The sequence below is a fragment of the Ciconia boyciana genome, chromosome 4 (genome assembly GCF_034638445.1).
Source record: "Ciconia boyciana chromosome 4, ASM3463844v1, whole genome shotgun sequence".
In the NCBI taxonomy this organism is placed as follows: domain Eukaryota; kingdom Metazoa; phylum Chordata; class Aves; order Ciconiiformes; family Ciconiidae; genus Ciconia; species Ciconia boyciana.
In genome coordinates this window covers 24,644,525-24,668,141 of record NC_132937.1, presented here as the reverse complement: position 1 = coordinate 24,668,141, position 23,617 = coordinate 24,644,525, and the positions used below count along the sequence as shown (strand labels likewise).

General features: G+C 40.4%; 1 protein-coding gene across 5 annotated transcripts in view; it reads left to right on the top strand.

Annotated features, from left to right (window-relative positions):
• Positions 1-23,617, top strand: part of ADAMTS12 (ADAM metallopeptidase with thrombospondin type 1 motif 12) — a 175,179-nt gene that overhangs the window by 24,679 nt on the left and 126,883 nt on the right. For 3 of the 5 annotated variants that reach the window (XM_072860965.1, XM_072860962.1, XM_072860963.1), the window contains one exon: positions 7,573-7,803. The exons of the other annotated variants lie outside the window; for them this stretch is intronic. The gene's annotated coding sequence lies outside the window, so the exon portion shown is untranslated. The remainder of the gene's footprint in view (positions 1-7,572; positions 7,804-23,617) is intronic. 5 annotated transcript variants of the gene reach the window in all.

Genomic DNA, 23,617 nt, shown 5'->3' with positions numbered 1-23,617 from the left:
CATACTTGGACCTATCTGAGGGTAGGATTCCAATCAGTTAAGACGTTCCCTTTTAGCACTACTCTGAAATCTGATTGATAAACAACTTATCTCCTTCACAAGTGGCCTTTGTTCACTTCAACTTTATCTTTCTTTTAAGGATATAAAGGCTGAAGTGAAGGTAATTCTACAGGGTACAGTGTGTCTGTATTTGGTATGAGTCCAGATAATGCAATTGATATAAATAATTAAAACCAGCACCTTTCCCAAGTATAACCCCCCCCCAAATACCCGAAAGTCTTCTGAACCATGTGAGACACCTAACATGAGATAAATTAACACACTCATGGGTAAAACAGGGAGACTAAGGAGAGAAGAAGTAAAGGAGAGACAGAACTCTAAGAAAAAAAAAAAAGAGAGGGTGTTCATGTAACTGATCACAGAGAAAAGATCTTGGCAGCCATAAAGTTCAGTTGTCTGGGATCTGTTATATACAGAAGCTGAGGCAGTGCAGTGTGTCTACGTCTAAAGGACAGCGAGCACAGGAATATTCCTGTAGGGCTTGTGTCAGGGAGTGCTTCGCATTGGTATGCATCAGGAGCATCCACTCGCCAGTGGCTTTATTTGGGAACACAGATATTTAGAGAGGCTGCAGCAGAACTTAGAAACTGCTGAAGACCTTTTAGAAGAACAGCAAAATGCCCGAAATGTGCCCTGCTTTTCAGAGGTGTTGTGGCATAATTCTCTGGTACTTTCAGTCAAGGGCAGCAGGGTGTGAACGCCACAGCATTGCAGCTGTGGAGTCTGGCATAGCGTTAACCTCTTTCCTGCTGGTTGTGGTAGAAAACATGGTTCTGGGTAAAAAGCATATTTGAAAATGGGTTTTTTGAGGCTGTCCTATCTGCCTTCCCATCTGGGGCATTCTGTTCCCTAGTATTAAGTGTTTCTCTACTGATCACTACTGGTATACAGCAAGAGAAAATGAAATGGATCCTGAAAACAGGGTTTTCATGAGGACTCTGCACTCTGGACCTGATCAAGTATCATCCTTTCCTCATCAGACTTTTGCCCAACCTCTTTCCTTCAGGAGAACTAAGGATAGGTTACTGGAGTGTCTAATTCAGAAAAGCAGGAGAGAGCATCTCAGTACACTGGCATGTTAAGGGTGTAGTGCTTTGGCATTTGATGCAGTGAAAGGGAGGAGGCAAGCATGAGTTCCAGACAGGGCTTAGGAGGTTTTTATAACCTCTTTCTTTGTCCTGTTCTGAGATGAACCTACCTATACAAATACATTTCATACCTGTCCCCTGTAGATGGCGAACTCTGGGGAGCAGTGGTTGTGTGGGATGCTCTGCCATACTTGGCCAAGCATGGCCTGATAAAAGCAGCGTCTGTGAGCATCAGCATTCTGGAGATGCTGAATGGGGCAAGCCTCAGAAAGTTTTTTTCCTCCCTCCTTACGATCGCATCTTCTTGGCCAATATTCATTCAAAAGAACAATGTCTGAAGAGAGTGGTGAGGGTTGCTGGATCATTCAGGCAGGATGCACTAAAGAGCATGAGTCCACCATAATTGTTTTTCCAAATACCAAACAAGAAAAAAGTCCTCTTAAAATTTTCTCTTTGCTTGTGTCCTACTGTACTTGCTACAGTATTTTGTATCCATTAGCCATACCTTAGAGTATATGATGTCTAAAGCAAATTAACATCTCTGTCTTCACATAACTTTGTCATAAGACCCCTTTTGTCCCTTTGTGGATGACATATACTGATGCCGCGTTGCTTTGTGAGTGCAATTCTGTAGCGTAATACCAGCTTGTAGGTGTGACTCCCATCTGCCAAACACTGCTCTGTGTGGTGCAGCTCAGCCCTCTTCTCTTCATTGCTTGTTCTGGCTTTTGTCGCTCCCTTTGACCCCTGCTTGCAGCTGGGGCCAGCTGCTTGCATGACCTCTCCAGTCCAAAAATGAGGAGGATGATGTGTTTGGAGGTAGGCTGGGCACCCCCTTACCTCCCTGCAGTCGCTGGCACCCTTTTTTCTCTTCAGCAAAGTGCTGTGGTGCCTTTGTGGGGTATGAGAAATGTTTGATTGTAGGAGAAGGCTGATTGAGAGCAGAGGTCTTGTACATTGAGGGAGTGAAGGGATGACGGGGAGGATGAGTTACTCTAAAACAGCCTCTGACTTTTGTAATTAGATAGGCTGCAATTACTGCCTACCGTCTTTTGTTGGTGTCTCCCAGGGCCATATCCTTGCATGTCAGCAAGAGCGGAGTAAGCTGGGAGTGACTATAGGTGCTGCCCAGAATCCCCTGAAGCTCACTAACCCTTTGTCCCAAAGGCTTAATGGTACTACAGTTTCTAGTACTATCGTGTCTTTTTGGTGTTGGTTTCATGAAGGACTCAAATTCACTGCCTTCTGTTGCTGAAATAAGGTAGTGTCTTTTACATTGGTTTGTTACATGATCGCAGTGCACTGGAGTTGCAGAGAGAGAAGCCCGGGCATCCTGTACTTGCATGCTAAATTCTGCAACATAAGAATGAGATTAACTCTTTAGAGAATTATTTTCTGAGGAGTTTGCCAGGGCTGGAAAGGCTTTTTGGGTCACCTTTCACTTTAAGAAGTTACTGGGCAAGTATGTGAAGCAGCAAACTCTTTACTTCCTGGCTTGGATTCTTTTCTGTATAGACTTGCATTGGCTTTAGTCAGACAGCAGACATGGTGATTACTCTGTAGGCTCTGCTTTTTTTATTTCTGAAAGGCTAATTTGTGCTCCAGGGACTATGGTAAGAACAGAGAGAGGTGAACTTGATGCTGACAACAAGAAATTCTAATTGTTTGGCTCTGTGTAAGTGTTGGACTGCATCACAAAAAATACTCTGGTAGTGCTTCCAGATCTGTCTTGTACAGAGGCTGAGACAAAGACCATCTCTGGTTTTCTGTATTACTATAACGTCAAAGAATGAAATGTGCTCTGTACTGTCTTCTGCAGTGGCGTAAACTTAATGGCTGACTTGTAACACAGTTCTTCATGTTGTATTTCATGTTATTAGAGCAAAGATTTACCCAGAGGGGCAGTTTCATGCTGTGGTTACAGTAGGAAAAGAGACAGTATTCCCAGATAATTTACTCTGTTGTTTCTGACTCATTAACTGTGCCAGATTTTTTTAATCTGTAAAATGGGTAGAACTGCTCCCACTAGAGCTGAGAAGAAGTGGTGGGGTCAGGGCTGGGAGTGGAGGAGCAATAGCTACAGCTGGGCAGCAGGATGAGCAGGTGTAGTGGGTGCCCATGGCTGCTGGGTACCTTGCTGTATTTTCTTGGCTACCTCTGTGGGCAGAAGCCAGTGGTGAATCTTGTCAGTATCTGACAGGTTTCCTGCCTCCCACAAACTGGCCAGCTGGCTCCTCTGCCCAGTCAGCCCAGTCGCTGCCTGCCCAATCCAGTTGTGAAATACAAATTAAAGGCAGTGTTTAAATGCAAAGTATTTGGTTTTGCACATGAATTTACTCTGTACAAGGGCTAGTTAAACAGTAGTACAGCAACAGTTTGGCATAGTATCTCCAGGGGGTTTTGGAGTATGAGAAGAGCAGGGATTTTTGTCATAAGCAAAACAACATTTTCTGAGCCATAAAAACTCATAAGAATATTTGCAAAAGTCAGTCACAGCTAAGGGCCAAATTCTGCTCTTGTTGCACAGCCAAGAAAAGGGTAAACACCAGAGTGTGATGTTGAATGTTTTCATATGCTCAGAGCAACTTTAGATCTTTGGCTGCATGTTGATACAGATTTCCTTGTGTATAATGAAGCAAGAATGTAGTGCTTCTAAATAATTTTTCCATTTTGTAGGATTATTAGACAACACAGTTGTCACACGAGGGCAGGGTCTACAATCTGACTAAGCATTTTACTGAAGAGTATCACTTCAGGATTTTCAACATAGCTCGGGTTACTTTTGTCGTCTTGTCAAGAACTGTATGCAGAAGTAGTGTTGGTATCTAGTTGCCCCTATTAAATATGGTTCAGTACCATTTGAAACTGGAGTTGATGCTTAGTAGAAAATTTGAAGTGTACTACTTGTCTGTGTGACTACTAATGATAGAAGTAAAGGTACAGGAAAGTTTTCAAACCCATGAGAGAAATCAGGAAGTGTGTCTGATAAGCTCTGTAAGAACTAGAAGAGACAGGCAGGAGAAGCCAGGGATGGGATGGAGCAGAAAGTGGGACATTTAGGAATGGTATCCTGATGCTGTGAGTGGGGGGGTGCAGATTACCAGTGAAGGTGGTACATGTGAATGCTGGAAGTCTGCTTGCTGCAGTTGAGACTGTTTCGTATTGCTGTGGTTCACGAGGCATATGTGGCTGTGGAAAGTGGATGCCTGCCATGAGAATGCAAGACCAGCACACTTCCCACTTCTGTTATCAGAGCAGACAGTTTGCTGTTTTAATTACTGCATCCTACCCAGAACATGGAGTTCACATCCACAATGGTTGGAGGTTTTTTTGTTGTTATTGTTTTTGGTTTTCTTTTAATCTGGTATATATTGTTCAGTTTGAGGTAGAAAACAGAATCTCTCTGCATACAGAAAACTGTAGCAGGCCACAGCTGATGTTTATTGAAATAACGAGCCCATAGGAAAGGCAGCAGGCATTGGGAAGAATCCCCTGGAAATCTGATCAAAGTTAATTTTCAAGCAGTTTGTTTTATATGTAGACTGTTCCTGTAAGCATGGCAATGGTTTTGAGTTTACTGGGAAAAATAGCAAGTTCATGTCCTTAGGACTGGGCTGACTTGAGCCTGATTTGAAATTCATAGGATATTTTCCTGACCTGCCACACGTGCCTTCCTCTTACTCTGCCCACTGTACTCTGTCCTAAAAATACTAAGTGCTTGTCACTTCAGAAACACACGTCAATGCATCGTAATTGAAGGGCTGATAATGAGGACAGGTTTAAACAGTTTGGGTCATTGATTTTCAGGAGCTGGTGTGTGCCTTTGCAGAGAAAGATAAATGCTGCATTGGGTTTGCCAAAATACAAAGACTGAGAGAAGGGTAAAGCAATGGCAGCTGCTGTGCCACAGAGAAAGATGTATTTTTCTTCATTTCTGAGGAAACATAACCTAGCCTGCTGATGTGAGCAAACTGGCACTGGCAGATGGAAGAATAATGAGGTTGTACGAAGTAAAGCTTGCGTAAGTAAGGGTCTAACTGTACAGGCAGCTGAAGACAAAAAGACCATAGAGAAAAATATGAACTGTCATATTGCTTACTGTATGATGGTAGGTAGCAACATGTAATTTTGAAGTGTACACTTTTTCTTGTCATTTGGTGTGGCAGCTCTGAAAAAAGAAAGCACTACTAGCCTGGTACCTGCTTTCTAGCAAAGCTTTTCTGTGCTGAGAGAAGCCTGGATATTGGTGAAAGTAGAGTAAACTTATTGCTCAGGCAAATCAGAGTTGGCAGAGACTTAAGCAGGCCCCTGCAGCAATAGATGGCAGTGCCAGGAGAGATTCCGAGATCCTGTTGTGTGTCTCCCAAGATTGTGTTAACCCTTTTGACTGCAGAGGTCTGTTAAGAGCTAGTGTTCAGCCACTCTAAGGTGACACCAAGCGTCTCAGAGTTGCTGCTTTGCAGACTACAGCCTTGTTTCCTGAGGCTTAATTTCTCTGTTATGTGACTTTTTGTTTGAACATAGGAGAAATTTGTGCTGTTTCCTGGAGCTCAGACTACAAATGGTGGTTGCGTGTCTGTTACCTGTCCTCCGGATTCCCTCAGTCTTTGTATTATCTACAGACGGCACCAGCAACGTTTTCATGTCATCTTTCAAATCTTTGTAAGAAAGTTCAGTCCCGGAGGGGCAAAATTGATACCTCTGGAGGGTTTTGGTAGAAATGTACCTGCTTGATAATGGCTCCTCATTTATAATTGTATCTTAAGCTCTCTCAGTTGGCCAGGTTTTGAATCAGTGAAACGTGTATAGCATTGATTTTCTTTTAAATCATTCTTCATCAAAACGTGCCAAGATACATGCCTTACAAAGCCTAAATGTGTCATACTGTATCTTTCACTGGTCAAACTTGTAATCTCATTAGGAAATCTGATTAGAAAATGTAAAAATTGTAATCTCATTAGATAGGATCTGTTGTTTATAAAGTTGGCTTTGGCCATATTTCCTGCTGTTAGCTCTTTACTAGTCTGGTTAATATCAGCTGTCCTTCCTTCTTTCCCTCCCTGCCCACCTTGAATCATGTCAAGCTGACATGACTGTGATGTCCTGTGTTGTGCTGTGTGCCCTCAGTAGATACTATCCCAGCACTGACTTTGTTAGTTCTTGGGAGAATTTCTCTTGTTCCAAAATTTGATGAACAACACTGTGAAATTCCCACACAGTTCTTGACCTTCCCTTTTACAACTCTTGGATACAAGTTATCAAAACTTGCTGGCCCTAAAAGTGCCAAGGGTTAGGAGTTGTTCTTTAACATCTTCCTTAGTTATTTTTGAAGTAGAAATAGTATGACTACATTGCAAGTCTGTCTTCCCATGTACAAAACAAGAACATTTTGATAAACAATTGTGGCTTTTTTTTGTTTTTCCTGGGTGTCTTCTGTGTGTCAACAGTTCCATCATCTCCATTTAATAACAGACCAGAAGTTACATTTGTAGTTTCATTTCCAATAGGTATGTTATATTTGTGTTTCACTGGCTTCGTAATCACAGTCTGAAGGCTAGAAAGGATATAGACAAGGTAGATGTCTACCTCAACTGAATTCTTTAACTCTTCCTCTCTGCTGACCTGAGCAGCTGTTCATTTTGCTTGAGGATACTCCTAGGGGAAACTTGTAAATCCCAGTCCTTGCTTTTGGCTAGTCAGGTAGCATGACTTGTTCATGAATGTAAACAGATGTATGGTAGTTGCAGTGTATTAGGATAAGATTGCAAGGACAGTATGAGTTAAAATAACACAGCAGTATGTGGGCAGCTTTTCGGGCAGATAAGCCATTGTGTTTGAACTCAGTTTGGACATGAGAGAAGCCAAGTTCTACTGGACAGATGCAGAACCATGGCTTAGATTTACCTGCTTTTGAGCAGCATTAAAAAGAAATAGACTCTTTTAAAAATATTATTTCACAAGTATAGTTCAAAGAAAATAAGTTATTCAAAGTGTGCCGTCCTCATAGGGTTGATCCTTTAAAACAGCTAACAAGAAAGCCAAAGAAATGAAGACCTGCACATCTGTCTCCCTGCAGGTTTTATTCCATCAATTTCTCCCTTTCAAAGATTTTTTTTTTTTTTTAATTAATGTGAGGCTGTATGATGTTTTAGGATTACTTTGTTTATTTGGGCTTTTCACTTTTAAAACTAATGAGATAAAAGCACGAAATAGATGAACTATATGAATACCAAACAATACTAAGAATTTTGTTTTTCATGAAAGCCAGAAACGCTGTAGTAGTGGCATTATGGCTTATGCGTCAAATTCATCCCTGTTGATGATAGCTTATGTTCACTGTCTTGGGTCTTTTATAAGTTTTGCTTCATTGTGCAGGCTTGTAAATCCCAATTATACTAATGGGTGTCATGCTTTCACATTATAGGAAAGAAGTGCCAAATACAGCCCACAGTGGGATGCCCTCATCTAGCAACTACCTCTTACACTATGGAGCCTTTCTCTTAGCTATCAAAAACATTTAACACTGGGGAAAAGAACATTAATACAGCTTGTACTTGAGTCCAAGGACAATGATCTGGAAAGCTGTTTGCAGTTGTGTTCTGTCAGGCTGTTGCATGTTGGAACGAGAGAGAAAGCAGTTCTCATATGAAAGAAAGTAAGTGGCATTTGCAAAGTTGATGGTCAGTTAATTATTGCTGAAAAATACATAGCAACTTGCTCTTGTACTTTTTAGAAACGTTATTTGATATGCTACACTCATTTACTGAAATGCCTCGTAAAATAATTCTTTGCTATGAATTAGAAAGCCAAATATTTGTGCTCCCCTGTTTCTGAGAAACCGGTTCTCAGAAAGACATGAAACATAGGTTGGCACCACCATATGGCATTTTGATGAGGGCTGATGTCCTGTCTTTGTTTTGAAAGAAATCAAGTCACAGATGTTAACTATGCTTTCCTGTGGACTGCTTAAGTAGGACGGGAAACTGTCTGATGGTTTTATATTGCTGATTTGGTTGGCAGCATTTTAAGGAGAGTCTGAATGAAAACAGGTGCATTTGGAGAGATGTATGGACACCGATTTTAGTTTTGTTCATGCTTCAAACCAGTGCTCTTAGAACTGAATTCATATGGATTTATTTTAGATCCGTTCATATGGATCCATTCATATGAATGAATGGATCTAAAATGCATGGATATGAATATGATATAAAATTCAATTCATATGAATATGAATGGATCCATATGAATGGATCTGGATGGATCATTCATATGGATCCATTCATATATCCATTAATATTCAAGATCCATTCCTATGGAACTTGAAGTGGGAGCATGGCTGCTCAGGAGGGTGGTCCAGCCTGCTAAAGGTTGGAGTAATTTTTCTAAAGACCTCTAAAAGGGTCCTTTGGCAACTGAGCTCTTACCTGTGGTTATTGGTGCTTCATAGCTTTGTAAAGGCCTTATCTAGCACAGGTCATGTTTATCTTTCATTAATAACTTCAAGAGGTGTTTCATTCGAGTGCCTAAAGTTTGGTGGAGGGAGTCTATGGTGTTATCCCTGACTTAGGGATGGGGTAAGTCTGCACGTTCGGAAAAGAATGAAGTTACTACAGCCAGGATTTTTCCATCTGCTAGTCTGCTCTTACTTCAGGTTTATGTCACACCCAGAGGCTCTTACAAGGGTACTCTGAATCCCTACCCATTGTCTGGTTTAATGAGACATTTTGTCTAGGCTGCGGCTCCATAATTTCACATCTCCTCTGGACAAAATGGTGCTTTTTTGCCTTTTTCATAATCCTGGCTGTTTTCCTTTCTTTTCTCCATCCCAACCAAAGCAAATTATCTTGACAAATATTTGACTTCATTGAGTATGTGTGAGCCCATGGCACAGTTGATTGGGTTTTCAGCTTTGTGCTGCTGGTCAATAAACAGGTTGACACTGGAGGGACCAGTATACCGATTCTTAACATTTCCTGAAAGTCTCTGCTGCAGGTGATGCAGCAGTTAGGTTTTCTTAGAATTTAAAAACGTGTTCAAGCAAGAGAGTAGTAATACTCATGAAATAATTACTCTGCATAATATTATAAAAGCTTATAACTCAGAGGGAAAACCATCTGGTTAAAAATATGTGCATTTTTCTCATTTCAAGTATAACCCCAGGGTTGTTTTTTCTCATTTTATTTCTGACTGCTTTTCATTTGGTCTAAGAACTTGTTAATGATCTGTGGCAATCAAAGTCAGCAATAGCTAACAGCAAAAATGAGAGTTAATTTTGGAACACTGTTGTCCCTCACTCCTCTCTGTTCTCCTATAAAATGTTACATGAACCTGTTGTGCCTTATCTTAAATTATTAGAGGTAGGCACTGTGTATTCTTTTGTGGTTTTGATCTTCACATCAATGCCTCCTACCAGGTTGTTTAATATGTATTGTGTGGAGATATCCACAGATTGAAGAAATGGATGTCAAATGACTAGAAGTATGAATTCCTGCTCTGTTTATAAATGCTTTTATTTTTTAGAAACTATTTTTATTCCTGCTTTTATGTTATAGTCTTACTTTTTTTTAATAAAGAGGGAATTGCCTCTAAACGTGTAGTAGAAGATACTGGCTTTCACCATGGAGGGCCAATTTTTGCTCTCGATATAACAGGTGTAAGTCTGCTTTGTTCAAGGATTATTTCATGTGATGCAGCTGTAACGAAGAGAACAGACTCTGTAACGATATACCAAGAATGAAGAGTTGCACAGGGGTGGTAGGCAGGACTGTTTAGATGCAACTCAGGTGCACAAGAGGGCTGAGTGGCCTTCTGTTAAGTATGGAGTAATCAAAGGAGAGTAGCAAAGAGATCGTATAGCAACTCGTCTGTCTCCAGGCTTGCCTGGGTATTCGGCTGTCTTTGCTTACATCTTCGCTTTGTAATGCGGTGGAACATGAAGATGTACAAGCAAGGATTAGACTAACTCAGTACCAGAAAGGTCAGCTCCAGCAAACTCCACCTCTTGACAGCAGCCCAAACAGATCTGTCCTGTCCTGGACAAGGTGAATTCAGCACTGACTGTGGTGTTTTACCCCATTACTGCCTCATGCAGTGCTGTAACTAAATACAGGCCCCATTACATGTCTCAATTGAGAGGGAGCTTACTGAAATGTAGAAGTATATTAAATAACCAGATATCAAGATCTGTTCTTGTTACCAACAGCTGCTAAGTTATCATCTGATGACTCTGGTTGCTTAAGTGAATGTAAAGGTGGTGTGGACCTTTAGTTCTGCACGAGCCTGACTTGAATAAGCATTTCTGTTTAAAAACTTAAATAAAGTCCCTCTGTGTTGTTTGCCTGTTTCGCAGCTCTGGTGTGTGAAAGTAATAAATGAAATTGAAATGGCCTTTTCAGTGCGACTCTGAGCTAAAGGGTTTTCCACACCTGGCAGTACATAGGAATGTGTTTGAAATCATAGGTCTTCTTTTTAGAGAAAGTGGAAGGATGTGCGTAACTGACACAGCTGGCCTTCCTGCATATGGTCTTCAAAGAAGCTCCTTTTTATTATTTTTCTTGTGGTAAAAGAAAAAGTAAAAATTAATCTGGAGAAACCCTAATCTCTCAACCATTTTTATAGATTACGTCTCACAGTTGTTTGTTTGGTTTTTTCCCCCCAGTCATAGTCCTCTTGTGTGTGCTGAGCTTAGGAAAACTGGTGAATGCCCTTTCGCTTGCATGGAGATGGTATGTATGAGAAGAGTGGATCTTCCAGCTGAAGCATGCTTGAAATTCCGTACAGCTTTTTTTTTTTTTTCTTTTAAAATACCTGTCAGATCTGAGTTTTCAAGTATCTTCTCCTTGCAGAATGTGCTTGCAGGGGCACAGACTGTCCCTGCAGTCATCAGCAATTGCATTTCCCTTTCTTTGGTGTGGCAGCTCCAAACCTACCCACTCTTCCCTTCTCCTGTGAAAGTAAGCACCTGAAAAATACATATGTTTGGTGGTGTGTGGTCACCCTGTCTTTGATATGTTCTTATTGTGTACAATATCTATTGCTGTCATATGATGTACTTGAAACTACTGACTAATGCAGAGTTTTCAACAGTACTCACTTCTCTGCATTGACAGTGCCCCATTAGTGACAGACAGAAGTAATGAATTTTATTTCAAAGGTGTCTGTAATGCACAGTGAAACAGATATTAATAGTTTGGCGGGTTCAAGACATTACCTACTTTTCAAAGTGGTGACTGCTTAAAAACCCATCATGTTCTGGCAAAACTTATTCCAATGGGTATTTCCATTCAGCTGTGCTGAAGGGAAAAGAGGGAGACCAGATATCTGAAGATAAGAACCTGTCTGAATCCTATTTGTTAAGCTGGGTCTGTAAAATCCTACCACAGTCTCACAAAAGGATTTAGTCTGCTTACTTTCTGTATCTAACCCTGAAAGCTCCTATATACTAACATCTCACCTGCAGCTCAGCTGCAGACCTAGATTCTAGTGAAGGCAATGCGAAGTTAATTGTGATCGTGGCAATGATTTTGGGAAATAATGTTCATCTTTTGTGTTACAGCCTACTTGTGAGAATATTTTGCTCAGTGAGTAGGTGACCCATTTCAAGGCTCAACTTGAGGTTTTAATTTCTTCCTGGCACATCCAGGAAATGCAGAGCTTATTTTAGCCTTGGATCTCTACCATCTAGAATTAAATGCTTAAATCTGTGGTACATCTGCATAAATACGTGACTAAATTGGCTGTGTGATTCCATCTGAAGTATTCAAAGCTGCTGAGCTGAGAGAATACTCATTGTACAGCCCTTCCCTGGGATAGACCACATGGGTCTTAAAACTTAATCCTGTGTTTGCTTTTTTTATTTGCTTTCAAAGAAAGATCTCCAAGCTTTCTGAATGTAAACATGTTATTAACATCTCAGAGGTAAAGAACTTGATCTTTCAGCCTTCAGCTCAAGGTTTTTTTCTGAACCTACAAAATCAGGAGCTGTACAGATGTAATCAAATTGGGAAATGAGACTGTTTCTGTAGTGGTAACTGTAGATTCCTTAGCACTACATGGTGCCTGATCCTTAAAACATGCAGAGTTTGGGGAACCAGAGCAGGGTGAGGAACCGGAAGGTTTTGCTCTTTCCTTCATCTGTACTCATTGTAGACAAGATAGCATTCAGTCCCTGCTCTTTTTTGGGGAAGGTACCCACTCCCTCTATGGAAATGAAGAGGAAGGTGTAGCCATTTAAACCCTCTGCCCCCCCCCCCCAAAAAAAAAGCCCAAAAAACAAAAAACCCAAACCAAACCAAAAAAACCCAACCCAAACAAAAAAACCCAAACACAAACAACCCCATGACAAAAAATCCCTGACTAAAAGTAGGTGGTGCTGCGCATGCTCAGGAAAAGCAGTATGAGACAGTACAGTAATAAAAACAAGATGGATGATGTGCAAGGTCTTGTGTTTTTTTTGTAAACAAACACCTTAGAATCCTAACTGGTGTTTCTGTCACTGAAAATCTGTCCAGGCTGTTCTGGGGACTTAGTGTCAGTTAATGCCATGCTGGTAAGTCTGGTATAGAATAGACTTACATATTTGCCTTTTCTGGTATGGAGAAAAGTGCTTTTGTACTATCCACTTTTGAGTCAATGGAGACTGAGTCAAAGTCTTACTTTTGTATCACTTTGGTAAAGATAACATTGTTGGTGTTGGTATGGTACTCAGTAATTCATGTGTATTGTTGAAACAAATCTTACTTGTGAGTATTTTTACCCCTGTCTGAAGCTTTTTAAGCAAACCAGCACAGATACTAGCTTCATGTTGCATTTAAATTTCAGCTGTGTTATGTTTGAACTGTGGATTATATTGTTAGGCAAGTTACATCTGAGCAGTGCTTCTAAACAAATACTAAAGTTCAAGCGTGGTAAGCAGACGGACTTGACTATTATTCTGAGTTCTTTTGTTAATTTGAGTAAACTCTTCCTCTGTTTACAGGAAAATATATTATACCTTGTTAAATACATGGCTGTATAATTTATTGGATTTGCGAGCATGCACGTATACAGCTTGTACAGTCATGAAAACACAGTCCCTAGTGTGCCTCTGGTGAGGCAGCCTGCTTAAGCACAAAAAATGAAATTGAAGAGCTCAGAGTTTAGGTCCTACATGGATGAATCCAGCCTACTACTTCAGGTTTAGCAATTTCAGAATTATTATTTTCAAAACCATGCATGCAACTGGCTGTGAAACTATTTATTGAAATGACAGTGAAACTGCAGTGGTGGAGAGAGATTTTGTTGTTGTTGTCTCAAAGTGATACCAATTAACTCATATGGCCTAACAAGATAATACAGTGTAAGACTTCTTATCTATTTGAATTGAGATATCAAAATCTCACATTAAATTTCACCCAGTTAGCTGTGTTTTGACAGTGTTTAACATGAGGGAACTAAACTTTCGCACGCTGTTAATAATGAAGAGAGGAGACTAAGGGCACCTTAAATGCCTGAAGTCCCGTAAGTGGCAGGAACTCATTTGGTATATCCAGAGGATTCTGGTAAGTAAATCGTGCCATGTTGCAGAGGGTGGTGCTGGTTCCTGTCTCGTAGTCCCTGATAGTTTGATGTGAGGAAGATCTGTCCTAATCCCACAGTTGGGGATTAGTTTAATCTTCACAGTTTTAGCCAGACACCTAAAGATAATGCTTACTGGCACAGATTATATTCAAGTTCTTTCATTCTTTCTTCAGAGCTGTGTTATTTCTAGATAGATATTCAGTTTACAATCCCAAATACGTCCACACTGCACATTATAAACAGACCTTGGATGCTGTTGGCCATACTATAGGATAGACCAAATATGCATCATTTCCCTGCTACTTCTGGCAAATCTGGGGTTTCTGTGTATCTGATAGCTGGTTATAATGATCTGTTGGATGACTGTGCTGCTGAATGAAACTTACTCTTTCCTTTTCCCTGGTTAGGATTGAGACAGAATCTCCACTGATACAAAATGTACCCATTTCTTCTTTAGAAAGACCATTAAAAACGAGTAATGTCTTATTTTCAATGGGCTTTGCAACTTTCTTGTTGCTGTAGGTACAAGGTGGCAGTTCATGCAGATATTCCTCCTGCTTCTACAGTGTTTAAATGAGTGACCCAGATGGGTTTTTTCCTTCTGAGCTTATATTTTTCTTTGCCAAAGGCAAATTTTCATTGAAGGCAGTTTCTCTAAGCTTTTTCCACAACTATGTGCGACTAAAAATTTGATTAGGCTGTTGCTGAAGGATGTTAACAGAAGCCTTTTTTCCAGTCCGTAAGCCATGTTTCATTTGCATCTGACTCATTACCAACGTCACCAGACAGTCAGAGGAAGCTGGTTTGAGGCTTAGAATTGCATCTGAAATCTGAAGATACTCAGTCTGTTTCTTTCACTGAGAACACTTTATCCATCTCTGCTGTTTATTCCTCTTAATTTTCCTTTGGTGTGAGGTTGAGAAGTGCTGTCTTTCTTATAGGTAGTAAATTTGTACCGAAGTGGCTTGCCTGAGCCTCACAGCCAGTCATTAGCACTACCGGGAGAGGAGAAAGCTGTCTTGGACCAAGACTTGCATGCTGTGTATAGTTAGATGGTACAGTACACAGTCTGAGCACTGGAAGGCTGTGCACAAAGAAAAAGTGCAGGGAATGACGTGATCTGGAACAATACAACAGTTGATAAATCTGTTTCTTTTTATAGCAGCTTTTCTTTGATTGAAACTCTTTTTTAGGACTCTCCTGGTTCTGATTGTTTCAAAGTAAACTGAATTAAAGAACTGTAGGTGAATCGGAAGGGTACAAAAGAACTGCTTCATTTTTCTTCTTCAGGAGAGGTTTATTGAAAGCTGTTAATTGCCCTAGAAAAACTTAAGAAAAAAAAAACTCTCCTCAGGCTCCAGGAATACATGCATGCTGATTACATGCAAAATTAATTAAGAGAAGAACAGATACAAAATAGCAACAAAAATATTTTTTCTCCCAAACAATTATTGTATCTGGAAGTTTGTTTTAGATCATGTATGCCTAGTTATGTCTGGATGTTTATTCAAAGTAAGGTTCAGTCTCTAGGAAACAGACTCAGTCTCCTGCATCCTTTTTAGCTTTTAAAAATAAGATTTTGCTGATTTCATGTGTGTGTGAATAGCAGATACTGGGAAGTCGTATGTAGAGCCTCACTTCCCTGCAACGCATTAATTCTGTTACTGAGAATTAGAAACATTTGCATTGAAGCACTGTTGGTGGTGGATTCTGTATGTGGTTTCTTTTCTTCCCCCCCTTTTTTTTTTAACAGTTGTCACTCTATGCCACCTGATACAATACATGCTGCTGTATGCTCTTTATTATTGGTGAACATGCTGTGGGGAGATACTTTGGAGCAGTGAACATAGTGCACTTGTCAGATATATCACGTCTGCAAAAGGTGGCCATATGTGGGAAGAACCAACAGCAAATTGAGTTGTTACATGGTTTTTATTAAAGAAATCTACTATAACGGCATTAAGGTTGAGAAATGCCTGCTGCAGTGGTGCTGTTACAACCTCAAGTATGGAATGAAGGTTGCACGTGGTATGAGATCTTTAAAAGACTTAGTCATAAATGCTTTTTGTATTGATTCCTTTCAGGTGTTCCTTATGAGACTTACTTGTTTCTATTTCAACTGTTTCTCATTGCTGTGTGGACCCATGTTTTGTTCAAAGATAAGATGTTTTTTATTTTGAGAACAAACATATGTAGTTCTTCCTGAGTTCTTCTGTGCTCATCAGTGTGACTTTCACAAAAACGCATGTATTTTTCACAAAGCTAAAGTGGCTAAGGTGATAGTATTACCCTATTTTACATATTATAACTCTGAGTACAGAGAGATTAAAATCAGATGTGTTCACTGCTTTGAGATATTTACTATAAAGTATCAGAAAGTTCATTTATACTTTCCCTGGGAATGTAAAATCACAAGTTTTTGTATGTTCAGCTCCTGCCAGCTTTCACTGCAGGTTAGATATAGATAAAAAAGAAAAAGTAATATGTTATCAGGGGTCACTTATGAGGTTTTGTGTTAGTGATGTGCCCAACATCAAATAAGAATGCTACAACAGATGCCGTGGTAGAACTAAATTATCGAAGATTGCTTTAACAATAGGTCCTTTATTCTCTTCCACCGTATGCTCACGGATAGAAACAAATGGTGGTCTAGTCATGCAACCTTTTTCTTTCCTTCTTTCTAAAACATGGTGAGTTGCTATAAAAGGGTAGAGCAGCAGAAATGGACAGGAGAATCTGGCTTTGCATGTTGTCCTGTAGCTGCACCACTAGACATAAGCAGGAGAATAAGACATCAGTTACTTGCTGTTTGTATTGAGGACAGTCCGCTTTGGGAGAGCCAAGTCAAAAATTCGGCTTTTGCCAAGCCCTTAACAGCTAGGTCATTTGTTACTATGAATTGTATATTGATGTTTTTAAAATGTTAGTAAAATACTTGCGGAGGGTTTGAGAAACTGTTGATTGTATTGAGGAAGAACAGAGTTATTGCATAAACTGAAGTGGAATGTGCCACTACTCTTTCTGTTCGTTTTATAACTTGGCTGATGAGACAGATTTTATTCAGAAATAGCCCATAGCATAGTGCCATGGTCCAAAATCTGGAACTCAATGCCATATTAGGTATAGCTGCGATCAGTTGCAATTTTGTTGGAATGATTACACATGGGGACTGGAATTTGGAATATGAACATGGTTATTAGCACGTAAATGCCATTCGGATGGTTAGCTAGCATTTAATTGTTTGGGCAAACTACACTTCATTTTAACAGGGTCTCTAACACTCTCCTAGTATCTTGCAGCACCAGCCTCTGAAGTTGTCGCACTGACTGAGCAAAGCTGACATAATTTGGATTAAAACTAATGCTATGATGAAGGCTCATTATTTTGACTAATAGAGCTAGTGGAATTAAGGGGAAGAATGTAGGTAGTATTGTAAAAAGTCCATTGCATGTAACTGGCAGTGAAGACCTTGTCACTATGTCTGTGTACAATTTTACCCATACTGCTGTTTTAAAACCAGTAAGGAATTCCTGAATAGCCAGGAAAGGTCCCATTTGTCTAATTAGCACCTCTGCTCCAGGAGCAGCCAGAAATTCAAGGCAAACACAGCAGTATGTGAGGCACTAGGGTAATCCCAATTTAGCTGCTGCTTACTAACTCTAGTTTGCAAGTATTGGAAACCAGGTATGGAACATTAGCAAAGGGTGAGGGAGAGCTCCAAAGGGATAAATAAACAAGCAGTTTTGGCTGCTACTGGAGCTGTCTAGGAAGGGATTCTGCAGGACAAAAAGGACCTGCAAGCAAGGCTTCAGCAAAATGGTGCTGAGCTCCAGAATATCTTTTTATAGCACTGCAGAAGCAACTACATCAGAGCAGAATGATTTTTATCTGCCACACAGTATATAACAGCATTTTTGGCATTATGCTTTGGGGGAAGGATGTGCTTGTCTTTTCCACCCACGTGAAATTAAGGATTGGCCCCTTTTTTTTAATGCAGCTGTCCTGGGCCCAGTTGACAAGAACTGTGCTCTTTAAACCCTGCTCTGAACACAGACTACGCTTGCTTTGGAAAGCACTGGCAGAGTTCTTCGTGATGTGCTTTGAAGAAGAACAGGCTTCACAAGACTATTGTATTCTTCTTGGTATCTGAGATAACACTATTTGAAAACAAAATAGGACATATCTCAGACCTCTTCTTTCAGGCTTCCTGTGCAATCTCAAGCAAATATGAAGGTTCATATGTAGATTCTGGCTGTATTTTCACAAGTTTTTCACATCTGTAATGGCCAGAACCTAGCTTTAAAAAACTGAATGGTCTGAAGTGGTAGTGTTTCCTGACTTTATTTGCTTTATGGGGTCCTGTTTCTTATGCTTTGGGAACTGATATAGTATATGTAGCATTCTGTGCTCTAAACTAGCTTTCCCATCACCGTGGAATATAGAGATCCAAGAGGGAATCTGTAAAAAGCATCATCTATATGAATTAGTATAAATAATACTGATTAAATGACATTGGTTCAGGGGTAACATCTTTTAGTGTTTATGGAGTGTCATTTTTACAAACTGCTTTGGTTTTTTAAATTTCATTATTGCTACAATTTGCTAATGATAATGAGCATTGTAATTCAGCTGGATTGGAATGGGATAGAAGAATTGAATCTCTTGCAGGTCTGCTTCATGAGGTGTAGGAATAACGACAGTGGAGGAATGTACTATTTTCTGAGTAATGGCATTCATAGCAGCAAAAATTTACACAGAAGCATAAGAACCACACAGTGGATCCATTGACTGGTCCAGTATTTTATTTACTGATACTGCCACTTCAATATTATGAAATGATCACCAAAAAGAAATAAATCAAAAGAATAAAATCATAAAAGCCTATATTAAAAAAGGAAAAAAAAAGATCAGAAAGCTGGGGAAAAAAGTTTTCCACAGCTGGAGAGAGATTCAGTTATGTAAATTAATGAGAATATGTAGGCATGTGCTTCTAAATGAAACACTTGTTATATTTTGCTTCCGGTGCTTTATGGTTTTAAATGTTTTAATCGTTGGACAGGTGAGGACTTACTGCAAATGATCATAATTCAGAAATTAAAAATATTCCAGAATTTCTATCCTTTCTTTATGTGGTGGTTAGAAATATCTCTGTGCAGCGGAGAATATCCTCAGTACTGCTTGTTGGGCTGCAGTGTTATGTACACATGCTGGATTTTACATGAGTTAGATGAAGATGTCATGCCCCAGGTGTCTGAACTTCACACAGCAATACAGACTTAGCAGCAGTCAGTTTTTTACAACTGAGTGTAGCTATTTGGTGTTCCCCAGTGTGGCAGAGATAAAACCATTAAGTGCAACATAGAACAGTCCAATGGTATCCCAGGTCACTGTAAATGAGATGTATCTGACCAAACATGAATGTCTCATGTATAGGTGTCCACTTCTCAGCTTGTCCAGACCTTCTCCAGGGCCAATGAAGAGGACACTTCTAGGACACTTTCTTGGGTGCAGTTTAACTCGTCCCAAGATTGATGGTTCAGATCAGATGAACTTGCCTATTCTTCACTGATTATTAAAGAGATCCTGAGGGCACAAGCTTAGGGGTATATATTTACATTTGGCCAGATGAATGCCACGTCTGGAGTTTGATTTTGGCCTTGAAAAATACTAAATTATGGGTGGAGCTCATTGGGTCCAATCTGCCCAGCACTAGGAGGGTAAATTTTTTGTTTGTTTGTTTCCACTTGTCAGAATAAATGTAACATCTGGGATTCATTTTTCCCAGCTCTGCCAGTCACACAATGCCAGAGACAAGACACCGGGGGGCAGGGAAGGGATCTAAAGGGATGAAAGCAACAATGCAAAGTCTCCCTAAAAAGTAAGTCAATATGTGGCCTGTCCCCTAATGTAGGACTAAAGTAAACATTGGTTTACATGATTAAAGGAACAGTTTCATTGGAAGCAGTTCTGTAAGCAATTAATATGTAGCCACAAAATCCATAGATGCTCATTGGCTCTGCTGAATAGGATCTTCTGACTTACTTCAGAGATGCTTCTGAAGACTCTGCCGTCATCGTGCTGCAATAATGTGGGCTGATGGCAGCATGAGTTCCTTTCCTTTCACAACCAGCAATCTGATTCCTCTCTTGCTTTTTAAACTTGTGCTTGTGTCTTCTGTTTCAGCTCGGGATCACTGACCCTTTGAGTCTCGCCTGGAGTCTTCTCAGTCACTGTTCCATTCACCACAGTCCAGTTCCCACTGATGTGAATTTTTGTACTCTACTAGATTTACATTAAACTCCCAGGAAGCATCATTTAGACAAGAACCAGAGCATAAACAAGATCGTTATTGTGCATTAACTGCATAAGTGTGTTTGGTCAGGATTTGAACTGGTGGCCAGCTGGTACTAGGAAATATGGTTGCTTCTCCTGCTGTAGTGCTACATATAGTGACTCTTCATGCTGTTCTGGGTCTTTTTAATTCCCTTCTGTTTCAGGTCATTGCTAGAAGCTTGGTAATGCAGCATATGAGCAATCAATTTTATTTTAACTCTATGCTGTTATTCATTACTGCACGTATTGCATCAAAATGCAAGTTAGCCTGACTTGGATAAGTCAGAATAAAAAAAGGCACTTCCAGTATTGCATTCTGTATGTTGCCAGTTAGAAGAGTGTTTTTCCCTCAGACAGAGAGCAGATGCTTCTAATCACGATGGTAACAAATGATTTATCATTGAAGAATAGGGATACGGAAACATGGCCAGTCAATTCTGGGAGATTACAGATCTTTAATTAAACCGCCCACAGGCAGATTGGCCTAGCTGTCATTGTCTGAGGAGGAAAGCTGCTCCTTTCTAGTTCAAGTGGACAAAGACAGTCCTTTTCTCGAACCTTTGTGATTTAGTACTCCACATAGGTTCAAGTGACTAGGTACTGGTGCATCGAGCTATTGGGAAAGGGTTTGAAACTATTTTTCCTCCTGGCTTTTGGCTGAATCCAGTATTAAGAAAAAAAATTTTAAAAATAAATCATTTTCAGAGAACTTTTTCTAGCGAACTAAATTGTTGTTCTGTCTCGAGTCATCATTGGATCTCAATGTGTCAACTGTCTCTTAAATCATGCTCTCAAACTCAGAAGGCTTGAGAAAGTTATGCTTGTGAGGCTTAGTAGTTTCTCAAAAGATCAGAGAAAAACCTTTGATCTTTACTGTCAAATCCTGCCTACTTAAATCCCCTGCTTACGTTACCAGTTGTGCCCCTCCATAGTCACAGGGGACCACAGGACAGCAGTGCTACATGGGACTTCGTGATTCTGTTCCATTGGCCTCGCCGAAGGACCTCAGCTCAAGCTTGTTACAAATACAGAATAAATTAGGCAGTGCTAACAGTTCAGTGTCAGTTTTGATTTCTGCTGCCTTGCTCTGCTAATTCCTGTTCCTTCTACCACCCAATGTTACCATGAATACCTCACTCTAGAGTCTTCCCACCTACTTAACTGAGATTTTAGGTTAGATACCTCCTTAATCTGTGGTCCTTCTGTAGCCCATGGTTTCATTTATCCTCTGGAGATGCCTGTCTCTTTCCACAGAAAAAATTATAAAAGACAGCACAACTCAGAGTTGTTTGTGTGATGATTTAAACATGAGATCAAAGACTCTGATGATGTTGTCAAAGCGGTAGTGTTAATTCCAGTCAATAGTCACTGCTGTGCTGTGACATTAAGCCAGGAGATTGTAGCCTGTGGCAAGCAAAAGACAATCCTGTCAAAACATCCTGCTGCTCTCCAGTGCTACACAATGATATGTGAACTGTGGGCTTGTCTGTTCACTGCAGCTTGCAAAACCCTCACTGGGTTTGCTTCTGGGATCAACCAGCAGAACTTCACATGAGCTTGAGGACTCTGTGTAGCCCTTTCTGCTCCCCAGCCCTCTGTGTGGGCTTGACCATTCCCATCCCTTCAAATATCTGAATCTTCAAAGACGCTTTGGTGTCTCACTGGGGAAAGGGCTGAGTTCTGCTAAAGCAGCTGTATCATTGAGCGAAGTTCAGTTTTAGAAGGAGCAAGGAAAACATGAAGAAAGGAGAGAAGAGTTTGCGGATATTTCTTGCACCAACATGGCTTAAGCATTGGCCTTTCAGAAAGCTTCCAGCTCCTGTCTAGCTCTATTCCACTTCTTCCACCCCACAGCAATTCTGTCTGGGATCCCACACACAGCACTGGCTCCAGAAGCATTTGGGGAGTTCACCTGAGATGTAAGGATATCCAGAATATCTGCCTGAACAGCACCGCAGAGCCTCTGCAGTGACGTCTGTCCTACCAAGGAGTCCAGATCTACCCCCCCATCAGATCTTTGTTGTCATGAGGTGACCTGCCTGAACAACACCTGAGATCACCCTGATGCCTATACCCCTTCTTCTGTGAAGGCTTTCACAGCTCCACCACATCAGGCTGTCAGCCCTCAGAATCAGTCCTTGTCCTTTCAAAATATTTTTCTCTTGTTGAGAATTAGCTTGGCAGATGTTTTAAGGTTGATTCTTGGGGGGCAAACTCAGAGGTAGAATTGTGCTAAAGCAACGTTCAAAGCCAGTTGAGCAGAATCACAAACTTTGTTACTTAATTCCTGCCTTATACCCTGTGGAAACACAACACAGGATGGCAATACCATTGACTTTGCCTGCACCTTTTCACTTGTTTGGTCATGTCCAAATGGACAACTGAGACAGCCAGTGCAGGTGGAAGGGCTGGCAGGAGGGTAATTGCACCATGAGGAATCCAATTTTTATCAAGAAGCAGTGAAAGCAGGACTCACCTGAATAGCGGAATGAAAATACTGTGGGGTTTTTTTGCAACAAGATCTTTGAACATCATAAAGTTTTCATGGGCTCCTCCAAACATTGTAAAACATACGATGTTGTTCTTTGATTACGAATTACATAATGTGCCATTTACTAAATAAATGTGTTTTCTGAATTCCACATGTTGGCAGGAGCATGCTGTGGTCTAAGTGGACAGGTGTGAATTTGGATAAAGATCTGATGAAAATTAATCCAAATGCACTTCTCATGTGCATTTTGCACTTCTGCTTGCAGATTTCTGTTTCTGTTTGGGCTTTCCTACTAGAAATGAGTCCATGGCAGCAGGGGACTGTGATGAAATCCTTATTCTTTCACTCTTTATAGAGATGCATGATGTTAATTACCCAGCAATATAAATTATAAATTATTAAAAGCAATATAAATTAAAATGTTTACCTTCCAGACCTTATTACAGTTTGAAAGAAGACTAATACATTGCTATTCTTGGAGGACCAGAAGTGTCCTGGGTCAGTGTGACTGTAGAAGTACAAACAGATAAACTTCACACAATTGTCTCCGTTATAGATTGGCTTTCTGATGCACTTCTGGTTCCTCTGTATTTAGTGTATGTTTGAACAGATTCTGGAGTCTGTCAGGCATTAAAAAAAAAATCACTTAATTGGTGGCTAGTCATAGAGATTCATAGGAAGCATGCTTTTGTGATGAACAGTGTCTCGACCACCAGACAAGGGGTTTGCTGAGTACCTCAACAGATAAAGCAGGGCCCATGACATCACGCAGCTTTGGCTGTAACATGGATGTTTTGTGTTGCTGAGACTCAGAGGGAGGTCTGTAAACACACACATGAACCCCATTGCAGCAAATGGGTGTACGTGGTATTGTTTGTCAGATGGTTTTTCAAGCTATATCTCTATAGGGAGCCCAAGCAGTAAAATAAATTTTAATCCTCTTGGGTATTAAGCATTTTTATTGTTATTATTATAAAGAGTAATAACTCAGATGGCAGTAGCGCTGTGTGTCTGAGTCACAGGCATTGTGCTAGGTTCTGCATAAACATCACCAAAAACTTACTCATTGCTGTGAGACTGTGAGTGT